The sequence below is a fragment of the Pseudophryne corroboree genome, chromosome 10, assembly GCF_028390025.1.
Source record: "Pseudophryne corroboree isolate aPseCor3 chromosome 10, aPseCor3.hap2, whole genome shotgun sequence".
Classification (NCBI taxonomy): domain Eukaryota; kingdom Metazoa; phylum Chordata; class Amphibia; order Anura; family Myobatrachidae; genus Pseudophryne; species Pseudophryne corroboree.
In genome coordinates, this window is record NC_086453.1 from 192,737,476 (window position 1) to 192,756,044 (window position 18,569).

The 18,569-nt window shown below is 44.4% G+C and overlaps 3 pseudogenes; 2 read left to right on the top strand and 1 right to left on the bottom strand.

Annotated features, from left to right (window-relative positions):
- Nucleotides 1-284: 284 nt before the first annotated feature.
- Nucleotides 285-403, bottom strand: LOC134967186 (5S ribosomal RNA; annotated as a pseudogene).
- Nucleotides 404-3,154: 2,751 nt separating this feature from the next.
- Nucleotides 3,155-3,273, top strand: LOC134967049 (5S ribosomal RNA; annotated as a pseudogene).
- Nucleotides 3,274-9,959: 6,686 nt separating this feature from the next.
- On the top strand, nt 9,960-10,078 carry LOC134967050 (5S ribosomal RNA; annotated as a pseudogene).
- Nucleotides 10,079-18,569: the final 8,491 nt, after the last annotated feature.

Consider the following 18,569-nt stretch of genomic DNA (forward strand, 5'->3'; position numbering starts at 1 on the left):
CCCATCTCACCCGACCAGTACAGATAATCTGTATTGATGAGACCAATTGGTCAATTAATTATTAATTCTGTCATAATCCAAGAAAGAATTATCAGCATTGATTAAGCAATACAAGGTTGTTTATACACTGAATTTATAAGAATAGTAACTCGTAGCAGTTGGTTTTATTGGGGAAAACCAAATAATGTATCTACCCTAAAGAAGAAATAGGTGGAAAAAATATATGAGCAAGTGGTGATACTGCTGTTGGAGTCACATACCACACATCATATGAGATGTTTAATGCTCTACAACACTGGGTATTCCCTGTGAGTCTCCTCTTCAGGTACTGACTAAGCCCAACACTGTTTCGCTTTCAAGATCGGACGAGATCGGGCATTGGCAGTGTGGTTTGATAGTAGAGAAAGTAGGCCAGACTCCAATGAGAGTGCACCTATATAAGAAAGAGTGACTTTTTAAGTCACAGAGATGCAGTGTGGATCTGCTGTTTATGTTAGGCAGGGGACATCAAATCCCACCGAAGTGGTATTGTGCCCCTGGATCATAAATGAGAGTCCACGAAAAAAGAAAGGAGCATGGAAATTAAGGCATAGTGTGGTCTAAACCACTATTAAGCAAGAATAATCATATAAAGCTCGAGAAGTACTTATTCAAAGATTCATGTATATCTGCGTACAAGAAGATTTTTATATATGTGTACACTGGTGCTGAGATTAAAGACAGAGGATCATTCAGAATTGTTTATAGTACAGATTACTATTAATGGTATGCGGGGTTTAGAATTCTGTTGAAAAAAGTCGTCACTGAAAGCACATAAAATGAAATGAAATGAATAGAATGTAGATTATTGCAAATGCTGGAACATAAAGAGAAAGGAAAGAAGTCTTTCATAAAATGAGCAGCAATAAGACCCTTATAATCACAAAAGAAATGTCAGGGAAATGCAATATTCTATTCCTAGTGTAAACAGCTTGATCTTAGTGAAAGAGTGCTACGCAGAGAGCTGTGACTAAACACAGACAAATATGTACAGCCACATATTGTGGTATATAGCCTGGATACATACAGAGATAAAGATAATTCCTGTGACGGCTGGAAGCAATGAACCCAGAGTGACTGGATTGAAATGATCTGACCTGAGGCTAGGACAATGAATCAAATGCAGCTGGACAAATGAGGACCCATTGGATTGGAAAACGCGTTTCACCCCTGTGGGGCTTGTTCACTTCCTGGGTCTGCATGTTAATGACTGGGAAATTTATACCGCCTAGTTAAGGCATGTGGGCCAATCAAGGTTAGGAATTGATAATAATTTAAAGGGTATACACCTGTGCTGATAAGCGCCGTGAGCCGCTGACGTCAGTGGCTGGACGGCAATGCTGAGACTCATGAGGTCGGAGGCGCCATATTGGATAAGGGTAGTCGTGCCCTTAATTCTGATTACCCGCGTTTGTATTTTAAATATCCGGGCGCAGCGCACCTCACAAATAATGTTTTGGAGAGTGTGTGTCTGTGCTGATTTGCGCCGTAAGCCGCTGGCATCAGTGGCTAGACGGCGATGTGGAGACTAATGAGATCGGAAGCACCATATTGGAAAAGGGCAATCTTGCCCTTACTTAGGATTAACCGCGTTATATTTATAACCTTATATTTACAGTATATGGGCGTAGTGCACCTTATTGTTGAATGGCGCCAAGTGCTCCCGAGAGAGCGGCCACGAAATTCACAGACAGGCACCACATCCATTGACAGTCTAGCTGACGTCAGCGGCTTGAAGGCGACGCTTTGCGTGCCGAGGTCGTAATTGCCATATTGGAAGTGGGCAATTGTGCCCTTTGTGAAAGACTAATCAGGCACCGGCGGGCAACGTCACACCAAAGTGTAGTTATAGCAGCTGTTGGGCTGCGGGCGCCCCTGGGGATGCGGCCATAGGATTCAATGGTCAGGGACATATAGAAGATGTTATGGAGATTTTCTCCATGTTTGAAGAGGGCAATTGTTGGTTGGCTTATAAGGAGCGGGGAGAGGATTAGAGGATATTGGTTTATTAGCTTGTCTGCATAATTGACTATAATGGGGTGTTGACTATATAAATTGTAAAATGAAAAATATATGAAAAATATATGATTTCGAAAATTAACTCTGAGGTGAATGAACATGGGTGAAATAATTGACAATAAATCATATTGCCTAGGAAATTATATGGAAATATTATAATTATCAGCACAGGTGTATACCCTTTAAATTATTATCAATTCCTAACTTTGATTGTCCCACATGCCTTAACTAGGCGGTATAAATCTCCCAGTCATTAACATGCAGACCCAGGAAGTGAACAAGCCCCACAGGGGTGAAACGCGTTTTCCAATCCAATGGGTCCTCGTTTGTCCAGCTGCATTTGATTCATTGTCCTAGCCTCAGGTCAGATCATTTCAATCCAGTCACTCTGGGTTCATTGCTTCCAGCCGTCACAGGAATTATCTTTATCTCTGTATGTATCCAGGCTATATACCACAATATGTGGCTGTACATATTTGTCTGTGTTTAGTCACAGCTCTCTGCGTAGCACTCTTTCACTAAGATCAAGCTGTTTACACTAGGAATAGAATATTGCATTTCCCTGACATTTCTTTTGTGATTATAAGGGTCTTATTGCTGCTCATCTTATGAAAGACTTCTTTCCTTTCTCTTTATGTTCCAGCATTTGCAATAATCTACATTCTATTCATTTCATTTCATTTTATGTGCTTTCAGTGACGACTTTTTTCAACAGAATTCTAAACCCCGCATACCATTAATAGTAATCTGTACTATAAACAATTCTGAATGATCCTCTGTCTTTAATCTCAGCACCAGTGTACACATATATAAAAATCTTCTTGTACGCAGATATACATGAATCTTTGAATAAGTACTTCTCGAGCTTTATATGATTATTCTTGCTTAATAGTGGTTTAGACCACACTATGCCTTAATTTCCATGCTCCTTTCTTTTTTCGTGGACTCTCATTTATGATCCAGGGGCACAATACCACTTCGGTGGGATTTGATGTCCCCTGCCTAACATAAACAGCAGATCCACACTGCATCTCTGTGACTTAAAAAGTCACTCTTTCTTATATAGGTGCACTCTCATTGGAGTCTGACCTACTTTCTCTACTATCAAACCACACTGCCAATGCCCGATCTCGTCCGATCTTGGAAGCGAAACAGTGTTGGGCTGAGTCAGTACCTGAAGAGGAGACTCACAGGGAATACCCAGTGTTGTAGAGCATTAAACATCTCATATGATGTGTGGTATATGTGACTCCAACAGCAGTATCACCACTTGCTCATATATTTTTTCCACCTATTTCTTCTTTAGGGAAGATACATTATTTGGTTTTCCCCAATAAAACCAACTGCTACGAGTTACTATTCTTATAAGTTCAGTGTATAAACAACCTTGTATTGCTTAATCAATGCTGATAATTCTTTCTTGGATTATGACAGAATTAATAATTAATTGACCAATTGGTCTCATCAATACAGATTATCTGTACTGGTCGGGTGAGATGGGTGTATGACTTTGTGGTGTCTTCACCCATCTCTATCTCATTTCCTGAGGCAGGACCAGAACATTTTATTTATATAATCATTCGGGATCACCCACACTTTTGATAAGGGGCAATTACATTGATCTTAATAATTATTTCAATAAAATTGTGTTTTATCAGTAATTAGATTAACCAATGGGTTAATCAGTAAAGGCATTACAATTAATTAATGAGTGCGCCCACACAAGAGCCTTCTCTTCTCTCCCTTTGCTAACATATGTGTTTCTGGCTCTGGGCGCACCCCCAAACTGGACACTGAATTAAGGATTTACTTATATAATTGTCCAACTTTGGTTTCTTTTGATTCATAAATAATTACAGACTGGTGCCGGGTCGCTCTTTTCTTTGCTATAGCTATTGTTCTATGCTGATGTAAATATAAGCCTCTGACCCACAGGCACGGTCCAAATATTACCACCTTTCATCCTTCTACTTACAAACTACTACTTTGCCCCGTGATCCTAAAAAAATCTCTTAAAAAATCTCTTAAAAAATCCTTCAATCGTGGACAACAAATTACGATTAGATTCATATCACTTACCAGCTATACCCAACTATGACTACATTTTCCTTGAAAAATGAATTAACAAGATGCCAAAACCTAGAAAATTTTGGTGATCCTTTTTCAGAGACATCGGAATTAACCTCCCTGAGTACCGATTGGAGAACAAGCTTCTCCAAATTACAGAAGAACTTACAGAGAAGAGTTCGCCTGTCATGGGATGTAACCACTCTAGAGAATTATGTGAAACATAAAATTGCGCCAAGAGGCTTAAGACCCAAGATCTTCCCCTCCTTTCCACTCGCTACGGATAATTTAAAAGCAGAATGGGAAACAGCCCTTTTGAAATGTTCTAACGATTTATTACACATACTAATCAAACACGACACCCTAATAATTGATCAGGTAGAAAAAGAAATTACAGACCTGGGGAAGACCCTGGAGACTTGGGAAAAAGACTCAGCTTTTCAAACTGCTTTTGAGAAATTCAAAAAAGAAATCGATAACTATGAACGCGATATTGTAGACCGAAAACGAGGAAAATTCATGCGGGATAAGAGAGATTTTTCTAGAGGAGACGTTTTCAGGTGGAATCCTCCACCACCCAACAACAGGAACAAAAAAACTCGGGAGGATCCAACATTATCTGAATTTGAATCCTCCAATAGTGGCGATTCAGCAAGTGAGAATTTTGATCGAGAAGACACAGACGAATTCTCCCCACGTTTTTTAGAACGAGGCCAGAGAGGGAGAGGCCGAATCAAATCACGAGGAAGACAAGGCGAGGGGGACAGAAGAGAAAATCCAAGAAACTCAGATTGGGATATATCCCGGAACCCCAGATATCCAGTGCGACAGAGAAAGACGACACGGTAGATCTGGCTTCAACAGGCCAATTACAAGTCATCAATCTATCTGATAAAATCTTATCTTCTGACCACATGGCCATACTTACCAAAGGACTCTCTTTTTCACCTTCGCGGTCTTTTGATCGTTTCCTTTGGGAAAAAGATCTTCGACTTTATGGGAGAAAACTTCTCTTGAAGAAATTCTTTTCAAAACAAAGAGATTTGGCAACAACACCAGATCCTAACTTGTCCATGGAGGACCTTAATGCCCTCAACATCTTGGAAGAACTACAAATGGAATCAGTGGGCAATGAAGCATCAACATCTAGACCCGCATGTAGACCCAAGTCTTCCTTCTTTCCTCCGGATCAAAATAGCCCTGAAATTCGAGTTTTCCTCAATTTGGTTTTGAAAGAATTCGACAATATATACACCCAGACTAGGAAGAGCCTACATCGTTTCCCCTCCAACTTAAAATTCCAGGAGAGACGGGCATTACAAGAACTTCAAGGCTGGAGAGATGTCATCATTAAACCATCCGACAAGGGGGGTAACATTGTCATTTGGCCACAGGAAATGTATATTACGGAAGCCCAACGTCAACTACACAATACCACTTGTTATAGGAAGCTCTCGAATAATCCAACTTCTGTCTTCCTTCAGTCATACAACCAGTTAATACAGGATGCAGCAGCACGAGGTACCATCACACAGGAAGAATTGAAATATTTAACAGTTTTAAACCCTAAAACACCTACATTTTATCTATTACCCAAAATACACAAAGACGCAGTATGTCCCCCCGGAAGACCCATCATGTCAGGAAATGGGGGGCTTTTGGAGCAACCGAGTCGATTCCTCGATCTACATCTTCGGGAATTTGTACTCTCATTACCCTCTTATCTACAAGACACAGCAGATCTCCTAAGAAAAATCCATGACATACATTTTGAAAAAGATTTTTTGCTAGCGACTTGTGATGTGGAGGCATTATACACCAGCATTAGCCACCATCACGGTCTCACAGCAGTCAAATTCTTTCTCGACCAAGGAGGAGAAAGTGATTTTTCCATTTTTCTTCAACAGTTACTCCACTTTGTCCTTGCCAAAAATTACTTTGTCTTCAAAGATCAATTTTTCCTACAAGTAAGAGGGACAGCAATGGGCGCAGCTTGTGCGCCCACATATGCAAATCTTTTCTTGGGATGGTGGGAGCATTTCACCGTCTTCAACTCTGCCAATGAAAAATACACCATACATATCGTCATGTGGCTCCGATACATTGACGACATTTTCATCATCTGGGATGGCAACAAAGAACTATTAATAGAATTCATCAAAGAGCTCAACACCAATGAATTGAATATTTCACTTACATATACCATCAGTTCAGAAACTGTCCCATTTTTGGATCTAAATATCTATAAATCAAACACAGGCTACTTGGCAACCGAATTATACCGCAAAGAGACAGCAACCAATAGCCTTCTTTACCAGACAAGTTCACATTTTCCCCCGACAATTGAAAACATCCCAAAGGGGGAGTACTTGCGATTGAGAAGGAACTGTTCAGAAGATTCGGACTTCAATAAGAAAAGTTGGGAACTAACAAATCGTCTCCAGGCCAGGGGCTACAGCAAACGATCCCTTAAACGTGCCTATTCAGCCACTAAGATGACCAAAAGAGAAGACCTCATTTTCAGAAAGGGTAAGGAGAAACCCAAACAAGAGGACAATATCAGGTTCATTGGCACTTTTTGCCCAGAATGGCAAATGCTGAAAAATGCCATATCCAAGCATTTACCCATATTACAATTGGATCCCGACCTTGCACCATATGTGAATACCCCAGTTCAGATGAGCTGGCGCAGGTCTAAGAATATTAAGGACCATTTGGTCCGTAGTCATTTTGTGACTACAACTCCCAAGAAACCAGTGATAACTGGTACCTTTCCTTGTGGTCACTGCAAGTTATGTCCGCAAATCTCACGAAACAACACAGTCACAGATAGATATGGACAATCAGTCAAGATACAACACTTCTTCAACTGCAACTCGCAGGCAGTAATTTATTGCCTAACTTGCAGCTGTGACCTCAGATACATAGGTATGACTACCAGAAAACTCAAAGAGAGGATCTTAGAACATATGGGCAATATCAGGAATGCCCAACAAGATATCACTCGAATGAAACAACTTACCTCAGTTGCCAGACACTTCTAGTCTGTCCACAAAGGATCTGCTAAGGATCTGAAGGTTTTCGGTCTGGACCACATCAAATTGGGCATCCGTGGAGGTGATTTCACCCAGGAATTATTGAAACGAGAAAGTGAATGGATCTTCCGTTTGGGCAGTCTGAAACCACTTGGACTTAATGAGAACATAAATTTTGGGGTCTTTTTATGATATACTAATATGACCCTACATCTTTATCATTGATCTAATTATGTGCTACCTTCACTCTGATTTTAATTCTTCATTACATTTTCCTGTCTCTTTCTCATTCTCCTTCCCCATTCTCACTCCTTCCCTCCCTTTTCTAATCAATCCCACTATCTTCTCCCATTTTTCCCCTTTCTTTCCCTCCTCTCTCTTCATTCCCCTTCACACACTCAATAGCCCCCATCGTCAACTTTCCAATCTCCCATGTTGGCACATCATATATCTTAATGACATTACCAAATCATTTCCTCACTCCCTCAATATCCTTCCTCCTCCCAGCAACCAATCACAATAATTCAATTGAGTAACAATACACACAATTTCACTCTTCTGCACTCTGCAGCAGTTCATACTATTCACTCATCATAATTATCAACACTATGGCTCCGAACAGGGCACATATCACCCTAGATACCCCACAACATTCACCCTTTCCCAGTCCCACATAAATTCCGGCCCTCACAACCACACTGGTCATTTGGCCAAATATATCAATGACCATCCCTCATGCAACCAATTCCCATATCTCAGTTCCACTTCCTCACTTAAACCCTATACCCCACCCCCTCTCCTCCACCCCCACTTCCTTCACATTGGTTCACCTTTTCATTTCCCTTCCAGATCATAACATAATCATAACCTACCAAAAATACTTTATTTTATATATTCTCCTTTTCATGTGTATTTATCAGTTTTCATTTTTATTATTATTTTTTATTTATATTTATTTTTACTTCTATTTCAAATTTCATTACAATTATAATATTTCCATATAATTTCCTAGGCAATATGATTTATTGTCAATTATTTCACCCATGTTCATTCACCTCAGAGTTAATTTTCGAAATCATATATTTTTCATATATTTTTCATTTTACAATTTATATAGTCAACACCCCATTATAGTCAATTATGCAGACAAGCTTATAAACCAATATCCTCTAATCCTCTCCCCGCTCCTTATAAGCCAACCAACAATTGCCCTCTTCTAACATGGAGAAAATCTCCATAACATCTTCTATATGTCCCTGACCATTGAATCCTATGGCCGCATCCCCAGGGGCGCCCGCAGCCCAACAGCTGCTATAACTACACTTTGGTGTGACGTTGCCCGCCGGTGCCTGATTAGTCTTTCACAAAGGGCACAATTGCCCACTTCCAATATGGCAATTACGACCTCGGCCCGCAAAGCGTCGCCTTCAAGCCGCTGACGTCAGCTAGACTGTCAATGGATGTGGTGCCTGTCTGTGAATTTCGTGGCCGCTCTCTCGGGAGCACTTGGCGCCATTCAATAATGAGGTGCACTACGCCCATATACTGTAAATATAAGGTTATAAATATAACTCGGTTAATCCTAAGTAAGGGCAAGATTGCCCTTTTCCAATATGGTGCTTCCGATCTCATTAGTCTCCACATCGCCGTCTAGCCACTGATGCCAGCGGCTTACGGCGCATATCAGCACAGACACACACTCTCCAAAACATTATTTGTGAGGTGCGCTGCGCCCGGATATTTAAAATACAAACGCGGGTAATCAGAATTAAGGGCACGACTACCCTTATCCAATATGGCGCCTCCGACCTCATGAGTCTCAGCATTGCCGTCCAGCCACTGACGTCAGCGGCTCACGGCGCTTATCAGCACAGGTGTATACCCTTTAAATTATTATCAATTCCTAACTTTGATTGGCCCACATGCCTTAACTAGGCGGTATAAATCTCCCAGTCATTAACATGCAGACCCAGGAAGTGAACAAGCCCCACAGGGGTGAAACGCGTTTTCCAATCCAATGGGTCCTCGTTTGTCCAGCTGCATTTGATTCATTGTCCTAGCCTCAGGTCAGATCATTTCAATCCAGTCACTCTGGGTTCATTGCTTCCAGCCGTCACAGGAATTATCTTTATCTCTGTATGTATCCAGGCTATATACCACAATATGTGGCTGTACATATTTGTCTGTGTTTAGTCACAGCTCTCTGCGTAGCACTCTTTCACTAAGATCAAGCTGTTTACACTAGGAATAGAATATTGCATTTCCCTGACATTTCTTTTGTGATTATAAGGGTCTTATTGCTGCTCATTTTATGAAAGACTTCTTTCCTTTCTCTTTATGTTCCAGCATTTGCAATAATCTACATTCTATTCATTTAATTTCATTTTATGTGCTTTCAGTGACGACTTTTTTCAACAGAATTCTAAACCCCGCATACCATTAATAGTAATCTGTACTATAAACAATTCTGAATGATCCTCTGTCTTTAATCTCAGCACCAGTGTACACATATATAAAAATCTTCTTGTACGCAGATATACATGAATCTTTGAATAAGTACTTCTCGAGCTTTATATGATTATTCTTGCTTAATAGTGGTTTAGACCACACTATGCCTTAATTTCCATGCTCCTTTCTTTTTTCGTGGACTCTCATTTATGATCCAGGGGCACAATACCACTTCGGTGGGATTTGATGTCCCCTGCCTAACATAAACAGCAGATCCACACTGCATCTCTGTGACTTAAAAAGTCACTCTTTCTTATATAGGTGCACTCTCATTGGAGTCTGACCTACTTTCTCTACTATCAAACCACACTGCCAATGCCCGATCTCGTCCGATCTTGGAAGCGAAACAGTGTTGGGCTGAGTCAGTACCTGAAGAGGAGACTCACAGGGAATACCCAGTGTTGTAGAGCATTAAACATCTCATATGATGTGTGGTATGTGACTCCAACAGCAGTATCTCCACTTGCTCATATATTTTTTCCACCTATTTCTTCTTTAGGGAAGATACATTATTTGGTTTTCCCCAATAAAACCAACTGCTACGAGTTACTATTCTTATAAGGTCAGTGTATAAACAACCTTGTATTGCTTAATCAATGCTGATAATTCTTTCTTGGATTATGACAGAATTAATAATTAATTGACCAATTGGTCTCATCAATACAGATTATCTGTACTGGTCGGGTGAGATGGGTGTATGACTTTGTGGTGTCTTCACCCATCTCTATCTCATTTCCTGAGGCAGGACCAGAACATTTTATTTATATAATCATTCGGGATCACCCACACTTTTGATAAGGGGCAATTACATTGATCTTAATAATTATTTCAATAAAATTGTGTTTTATCAGTAATTAGATTAACCAATGGGTTAATCAGTAAAGGCATTACAATTAATTAATGAGTGCGCCCACACAAGAGCCTTCTCTTCTCTCCCTTTGCTACCATATCCACTACTGTCTGTAGGAAGTGGAGAAACCGGCCTAGATGGAAATCTTCCGTAGGAGCATGTTTGGTTTCACACCAAGATACATACTTCCTCCAGATACGGTGATAATGTTTCGCCGTTACCTCCTTCCTAGCCTTTATCAGAGTAGGAATAACTTCCTCCGGAATACCTCTCTCAGCTAGGATTCAGTGTTCAACCGCCATGCCGTCAAACGCAACCGCGGTAAGTCTTGGAACATGCAAGGCCCCTGCTGCAGCAGGTCTTCCCTGAGAGGAAGAGGCCACGGATCTCCTGTGAGCATTTCCTGAAGATCCGAATACCAGGCCCTTCGAGGCCAATCTGGAACCAGGAGTATTGCTTGTACTCTGTTTCGTCTTATGATTCTCAACACTTTTGAGATGAGAGGTAGAGGAGGGAACACATAGACCGACTGAAACACCCATGGTGTCACCAGGGCGTCTACCGCTACTGCCTGAGGGTCCCTTGACCTGGCACAATACCTCCGAAGCTTTTTGTTGAGGCGTGACGCCATCATGTCTATTTGAGGAAGTCCCCAAAGACTTGCTATCTCTGCAAAGACCTCTTGATGAGGTCCCCACTCTCCTGGATGGAGATCGTGTCTGCTGAGGAAGTCTGCTTCCCAGTTGTCCACTCCCGGTATGAAGACTGCTGACAGAACACTTACGTGATTTTCCGCCCAGCGCAGAATTCTGGTGGCTTCCGCCATTGCCGCTCTGCTCCTTTTCCCGCCTTGGCGGTTTACATGAGCCACGGCTGTGACGTTGTCTGATTGAATCAGAACCAGTAGGTCGCGAAGAAGATACTCTGCTTGTCTTAGGCCATTGTATATGGCCCTCAATTCCAGGACGTTGATGTGGCTCAACCTCCTGGCTTGACCATAGTCCCTGAAAATTTCTTCCTTTTGTGACTGCTCCCCATCCTCGGAGGCTCGCGTCTGTGGTCACCAGAACCCAGTCTTGAATGCCGAACCTGCGACCCTCTAGAAGGTGAGCACTCTGCAGCCACCACAGGAGAGACACCCTGGCCCTGGGGGACAGGCTTATCTTTTGATGTAGGTGTAAATGGGACCCCGACCATTTGTCCAGAAGGTCCCACTGAAACATCCTCGCATGGAACCTGCCGAAGGGGATGGCCTCGTAGGCTGCCACCATTTTTCCCAGAACTCGAGGGCATTGATCTCACCCTTATCAGGAGATCGTCCAAGTACGGGATAATTGTGCCTCCCTGTTTGCGCAGGAGCACCATCATTTCCGCCATTACTTTGGTGAAAATTCTCGGGGCCGTAGAAAGCCCAAACGGCAACGTCTGAAACTGGTAATGACAGTCCTGTACTGCGAAACGTAGGTATTCCTGATGAAGAGGAAATATGGCGACATGAAGGTAGGCATCCTTCACGTCCAGCGACACCATAAAATCCCCTGCTTCCAGACTGGATATCACAGCCCAGAGCGATTCCATCTTGAATTTGAACTTTTTCAAGTATAGGTTCAGGGATTTTAGATTCAAAATGGGTCTGACCGAACCATCCAGTTTCGGGACCACAAACAGTGTTGAATAGTACCCTTTTCCTTGTTGGCCTAGGGGGACCTTGTCAATCACTTGCTGTTGACACAGCTTTTGAATTGCATCTAATACCACTGCCCTCTCCGGGGAAGAGGTTGGCAAGGCCGACTTGAAAAATCGGCGAGAGGGCACCTCTTCGAACTCCAGTTTGTAACCTTGGGATACAATTTCCAATGCCCAAGGATCCAGGTCTGATAGAACCCAGACCTGGCTGAAGAGTCGAAGACGTGCCCCCACCGGTGCGGACTCCCTCCGTGGAGCCCCAGCGTCATGCGGTGGATTTATCAGAAGCCGGGGAGGACTTCTGCTCCTGGGAACTAGCTGAAGCAGGTGTTCTCTTAACTCTACCCTTACCTCTGGAGAGGAAAGAGGAGCCCCGACCTCTTCTGGACTTATGCGACCGAAAGGACTGCATCTGATATTGTGGGGTTTTCTTTTGCTGTGGGGGAACAAATGGCAAAAATGTAGATTTACCCGCGGTAGCTGTGGAAATTAGGTCCGCGAGACCATCCCCAAACAAAACTTCACCCGTGTAAGGTAGAACCTCCATATGCTTCTTTGAGTCGGCATCACCCGACCATTGGCGGGTCCACAGAGCTCGTCTTGCCGAAACTGCCATGGCGTTGGCTCTGGACCCAAGCAGCCCCACGTCTCTTTGAGCGTCTCTCATATATAAGACTGCGTCTTTAATGTGACCTAAAGTCAGTACAATGGTATCCTTGTCCAGGGTATCCATGTCAGCCAACAAGGTATCTGTCCATGCTGCAACAGCGCTACAAACCCATGCCGATGCTATTGCCGGTCTGAGTAAAACACCCGTATGTGCATAAATAGACTTTAAGGTAGTTTCCAGTCTACGATCCGCCGGATCCTTAAGGGCCGCGGTGTCTGGAGACGGTAGCGCCACCTTCTTGGACAGACGCGTTAACGCCTTGTTCACCCTGGGCGAGGATTCACAACGTATCCTGTCCTTTGCAGGGAAAGGATACGCCATAAGGATCCTCTTGGGAATCTGCAGTTTTTTGTCTGGAGTTTCCCAAGCTTTTTCAAATAATTCGTTCAGTTCATGAGATGGAGGAAACGTTACCTCAGGTTTCTTTCCCTTAAACATGTGTACACTTGTGTCAGGGACATAGGGGTCATCCATGATATGCAAAACATCTGTTATTGCCATAATCATATAATGAATACTTTTGGCCACCTTAGGGTGTAACCTTGCCTCATCATAGTCGACACTAGAGTCAGAATCCGTGTCGGTATCAGTGTCTGCTATTTGTGATAGAGGACGCTTTTAAGACCCTGACGGGCCGTGTGACCCAGTCAAATCTGCGGATTGACTCCCTGCTGTTTCCCTGGACTCAGCTTTGTCCATTCTCTTATGTAATAAGGTCACATTAGCATTTAAAATATTCCACATATCATACCAATCATGAGTCGGCGTTGCCGACGGAGACACCACAATCATCTGCTCCACCTCCTCCTTGGATGAGCCTTCCGCTTCAGACATGCCGACACACGCGTACCGACACCCGTACACACACACAGGGATATATCTATAAGGGGACAGTTCCCCAACAAGGCCCTTTGGAGAGACAGAGAGAGAGTATGCCAGCACACACCCAGCGCCAATTGACACTGGAAACGATTCCCAGATATAGCGCTTTTATATATATTAACAGTGTAATACACTCACTGCGTCTAAATGTGCCCCCCCCCCCCCTCTCTTTCAGCCCTGTGTCACCGATCTGCAGGGGAGAATCCGGGGAGCCAGCTTCTCTTCAGATCACTGTGGAGAAAATGGTGCTGGTTAGTGCTGTGAGACCAAGCTCCGCCCCCTCTAGTGGCAGGCTTCGGTCCCGCTCAAAATTACAATTAATGGCGGGGGATGTACATATCTACTGACTCCGCAGCCCATATGTGAAAAATGCCAAAACAGAAGTTTATATTGCTGCACAGCCCCCCCCCCCCCCTGCGCCCTACACCCATCAGTGCCTGTCAGTGTGTGTGATGTGTGGGAGCAATGGCGCGCAGCGTTACCGCTGCGCGCTTACCTCAGTGAAGATCTGAAGTCTTCTGCCGCCTTAGAAGTCTTCTGTCTTCTTATACTCACCCGGCTTCTATCTTCCGGCTCTGCGAGGTGGACGGCGGCGTGGCTCTGAGACGAACGGCAGGGGGAGACCTGCGTTCCGATCCCTCTGGAGATAATGGTGTCCAGTAGCCTAAGAAGCAGAGCCTATCATCTAAGTAGGTCTGCTTCTCTCTCCTCAGTCCCACGATGCAGGGAGCCTGTTGCCAGCAGTGCTCCCTGAAAATAAAAAACCTAACAAAATTCTTTTATCAGAGAAACTCAGTAGAGCTCCCCTGTAGTGCACCCAGTCTCCTCTGGGCACAGAATCTAACTGAGGTCTGGAGGAGGGGCATAGAGCATACTTGCCTACTTTTGAAAACTAGTTTCAGGGAGATTCCAAGCGGCAGCAGAATGCGCCGTTGAGGTACGTCTCTAGCTCCGCCCCAAGGGCATTTCTAGCTCCACCTATGGGCGTATTTATTGCAATCAGGGGTGTGTCCTGCAATGGCAGGTGAAAACTATACTACTAAAAGCAGCAAAAAAGAAAAAAAAAAAAGAGTAATAATATACAGTAGGTGCACGATATATTAATGTACCATGTACATTTGAGAGACATTTGTGAGAAGAGATGGACAAAAATGAAATCTACATACACTGGTATATATATATATACACACACACACACACACACACAACACACACACACACACTACTACACCCATATTTACATACTGTATATACGTATTACATCTAGGCCCTCATTCCGAGTTGTTCGCTCGCAAGGCGATTATAGCAGAGTTACACACGCTAAGCCGCCGCCTACTGGGAGTGAATCTAAACATCTTAAATGTGCGACCGATGTATTCGCAATATTGCGATCAAAACCGAGTTAGCAGTTTCTGAGTAACTCCAGACTTACTCTGCCTGTGCGATCAATTCAGTGCTTTTCGGTCCCGGCTGACGTCATAAACACACCCAGCGTTCGCCCAAGCACTCCCACCGTTTCTCCAGACACGCCTGCGTTTTTTCCGGAAACGGTAGCGTTTCCTGCCACACGCCCCTAAAACGCCGTACATCCGCCCAGTAACACCCATTTCCTGTCAATCACAATGCGTTCTCCGGAGCGACGAAAAAGCCGTGAGTAAAATTACTTTCTTCTTAGTAAAGTTACTTGACGCATGCGCAGTGCGAACATTACGCATGCGCACTAAGAGAATTCTCACTGCGATGCGATGAAAAATACCGAGCGAACAACTCGGAATGAGGGCCCTAGTACACACAGCACCATAATACATTACATTATACACACACCCCCTCTCCCATATTATACCCAGTACTTTACAATATCGGAGGGACATCTGTGCGTGCCGTAGGCGCGCGCCCAAAATTAGGGGTATGGCCTCGTGGACAGAAGTGTGGCCTCACAGGAAGTGCCACGATTACAAGCCATGCCCCTGTTTTTGTTACTATGGGGGCATGAACAGCACTCTGTGAGTTGCTGGTCATGTCCTGCGTCCTCTCTGCCGGTGAATAGACGCTGTGCACATGCGGACAGTGCCTATTCACTGCTGCTCTGCTAAGCAGAGCAGCATGAGAGAGGGTCTGCCAACTGCGGGACACTGATAAATGGGAAACAAAGCGCTGTGAATAGCAATGCCTTAAGAAGATTTAAGAAGAGGAAAGAGAAGAATAAACGTTAAAGAAGGAATAGAGATTAAAAGAAGAAAAAACAAAATATTAAAATGAAATAAATAAAAAATGAAATAAATAAATTAAAAAAATGAATAAAATCAATGTTTACAAGCTCTCTGTTGTAATTAAGCAGCTTTTCCGGTCCGTTTATATGAATAATTGCTGGAGTCAATTTTTTGCCATTCAACAACCCTCACACGCTAACTGTCCCTGCAATCTACCTGTATATTGTGGATCTGTGACAGGCGTCTGTGATGCCGGGTGCTGTGCTGTGTTGAGCGGTCTGTGCGTGGCTGGTCTCCTTGCAGCTGGACGCGTATTCTCCGTGCTGGCGTCTTGTGCTCCTTCCGGTGTGGCTGCTGGCTCCTGTGGGTGGGACAGCGGTACAGTCCGTGAAAAACTAGACTGTCTAGCCAAAATCAGTACATTTGGGAGGTATGACATAAACATACACAGCGCCCCTCGCCCATATTACACCCAGTATCAGATTACATTGCATTATACACAGCCCCCACCCCCGATATTACACCCAGTACCACATTACACATAGCACACACAGCTCCTCCATATGAGATGTAATCATGTTACCGGCGGTCGGCATCCTAACCGCTAGAAATCCTGACAGTCTGCATTCCGACTAACAGGGACTGTTCCCACTCGTGGGTGTCCACAAAACCCATAGACTTGGAATAGAACCTGTGGCGAGCGCAGCGAGCAAGCACGGAGCTTTGTTGCGCTCACCCCCACCCGCCGACAATCTGGCAGCTGGGACCCTGGCGTTGGTATGCTGAACGATGGGATCCCGACCGCCGGTCACCCAATCCCAACCTCCCCATATTACACCCAGCACATGACATTATACACAGCCCCCCCTATATTACACCCAGCACATTATACACAGCCCCCCATATTACACCCAGCACATTACATTATACACAGCCCCCCCATATTACACCCAGCACATTATACACAGCCCCCCATATTACACCCAGCACATTACATTATACACAGCCCCCCCATATTACACCCAGCACATGACATTATACACAGCCCCCCCATATTACACCCAGCACATTATACTCAGCCCCCCCATATTACACCCAGCACATTACATTATATACAGGCCCCCTCCCCCATATTACACCCAGCACATTATACACAGCCCTCCCATATTACACCCAGCACATGACATTATACACAGCCCCCCATATTACACCCAGCACATTACATTATATACAGGTCCCCCCCCCCATATTACACCCAGCACACTGCATTATACAGAGCCCCCCCCCCCCCATATTACACCCAGCACATTACATTATATACAGGCCCCCTCTCCCATATTACACCCAGTGCATTACATTATACACAGCCCCACATATTACACCCAGCACATTACATTATGTACAGGCCCCCTCTCCCATATTACACCCAGTGCATTACATTATACATAGCCCCTCCCATATTACACCCAGCACATTACAAACAGCATACATACCCCCCTCCCCCATATTACACCCTGTACCAGATTACATACTATTATACACAGCCCCACCCCCATATTACACCCAGTGCCACATTACACCCCTCACCCCCATGACCCTCTGCAGCCCTGCACCCACCTGGCAATCTTGCTCCTTCCTGTATGGACTGGGAGCTGTGTGGGAGGGCAGCACAGTGCAGGAACACCCAGTGAGAGCCGAAGAGCAGTGAGAGGAAAGCCGCTGCTGCTGCTTGTGGTACTGGTACACGCTGCTGAGTGAGGTGGGAGGGGCTAGGCACAGGGAAGCAAAACACTGCTTCAGACGGCCTCTCAGTGTGCACAGCAGTACAGCTGATGCTGACGCTACACACAACCCTGCGGTGGCTGCCTGAAGTCTCCCGTGCAGGCCCCGCCCCCCGCCTCTCTGGACTTGCGCATGCGCAGTCCAGATTTTTAATGACGGACTTTAAAATCCGGGAGGGCGGACAAGGTATGCGGGGCAGCGGGAGGCTCTTTTAAAAATCGGGAGCCTCCCGCTGAATGCGGGAGGGTAGGCAAGCCTGGCATAGAGGGAGGAGCCAGTGCACACCCATACTAAAAGTTCTTTAGAGTGCCCATGTCTCCTGCGGAGCCCGTCTATACCCCATGGTCCTTACGGAGTCCCCAGCATCCTCTAGGACGTAAGAGAAATAGGGAGTACAAACACCAAAATAAGGACTGCTATGGGTGAGGGGTGATGGTGCTGGGAAAGAGGTGCAAGGTCAGAGGCGGAACCAGCGGTGGTGCTAGGGGGCACCAGCCAAAATCTTGCCTAGGGCATCATGGGGGTGATTCCGAGTTGTTCGCAAGTTTCTTCGTTCGCACAACATATTCGCATTTTTGCGAACACGTTGCACAATAGCGAATAACCGCCCCAAACGTATTTTTGCTATTTCGTCCGCAGTATTATACAAAGTAGGCGTATGCCAAATGACACCGCACTAATGCGTACCCATCGCAATTTCACAATCCTCATCGTAAAAATCCTAACTCCTCGTAAATTTACACATTCCTCTTAAAAATGCTCACGCTTTTGCGGAAAAACGCACAGCAATGTTTTTTTTTCCCCAAGTTATATTACACCTT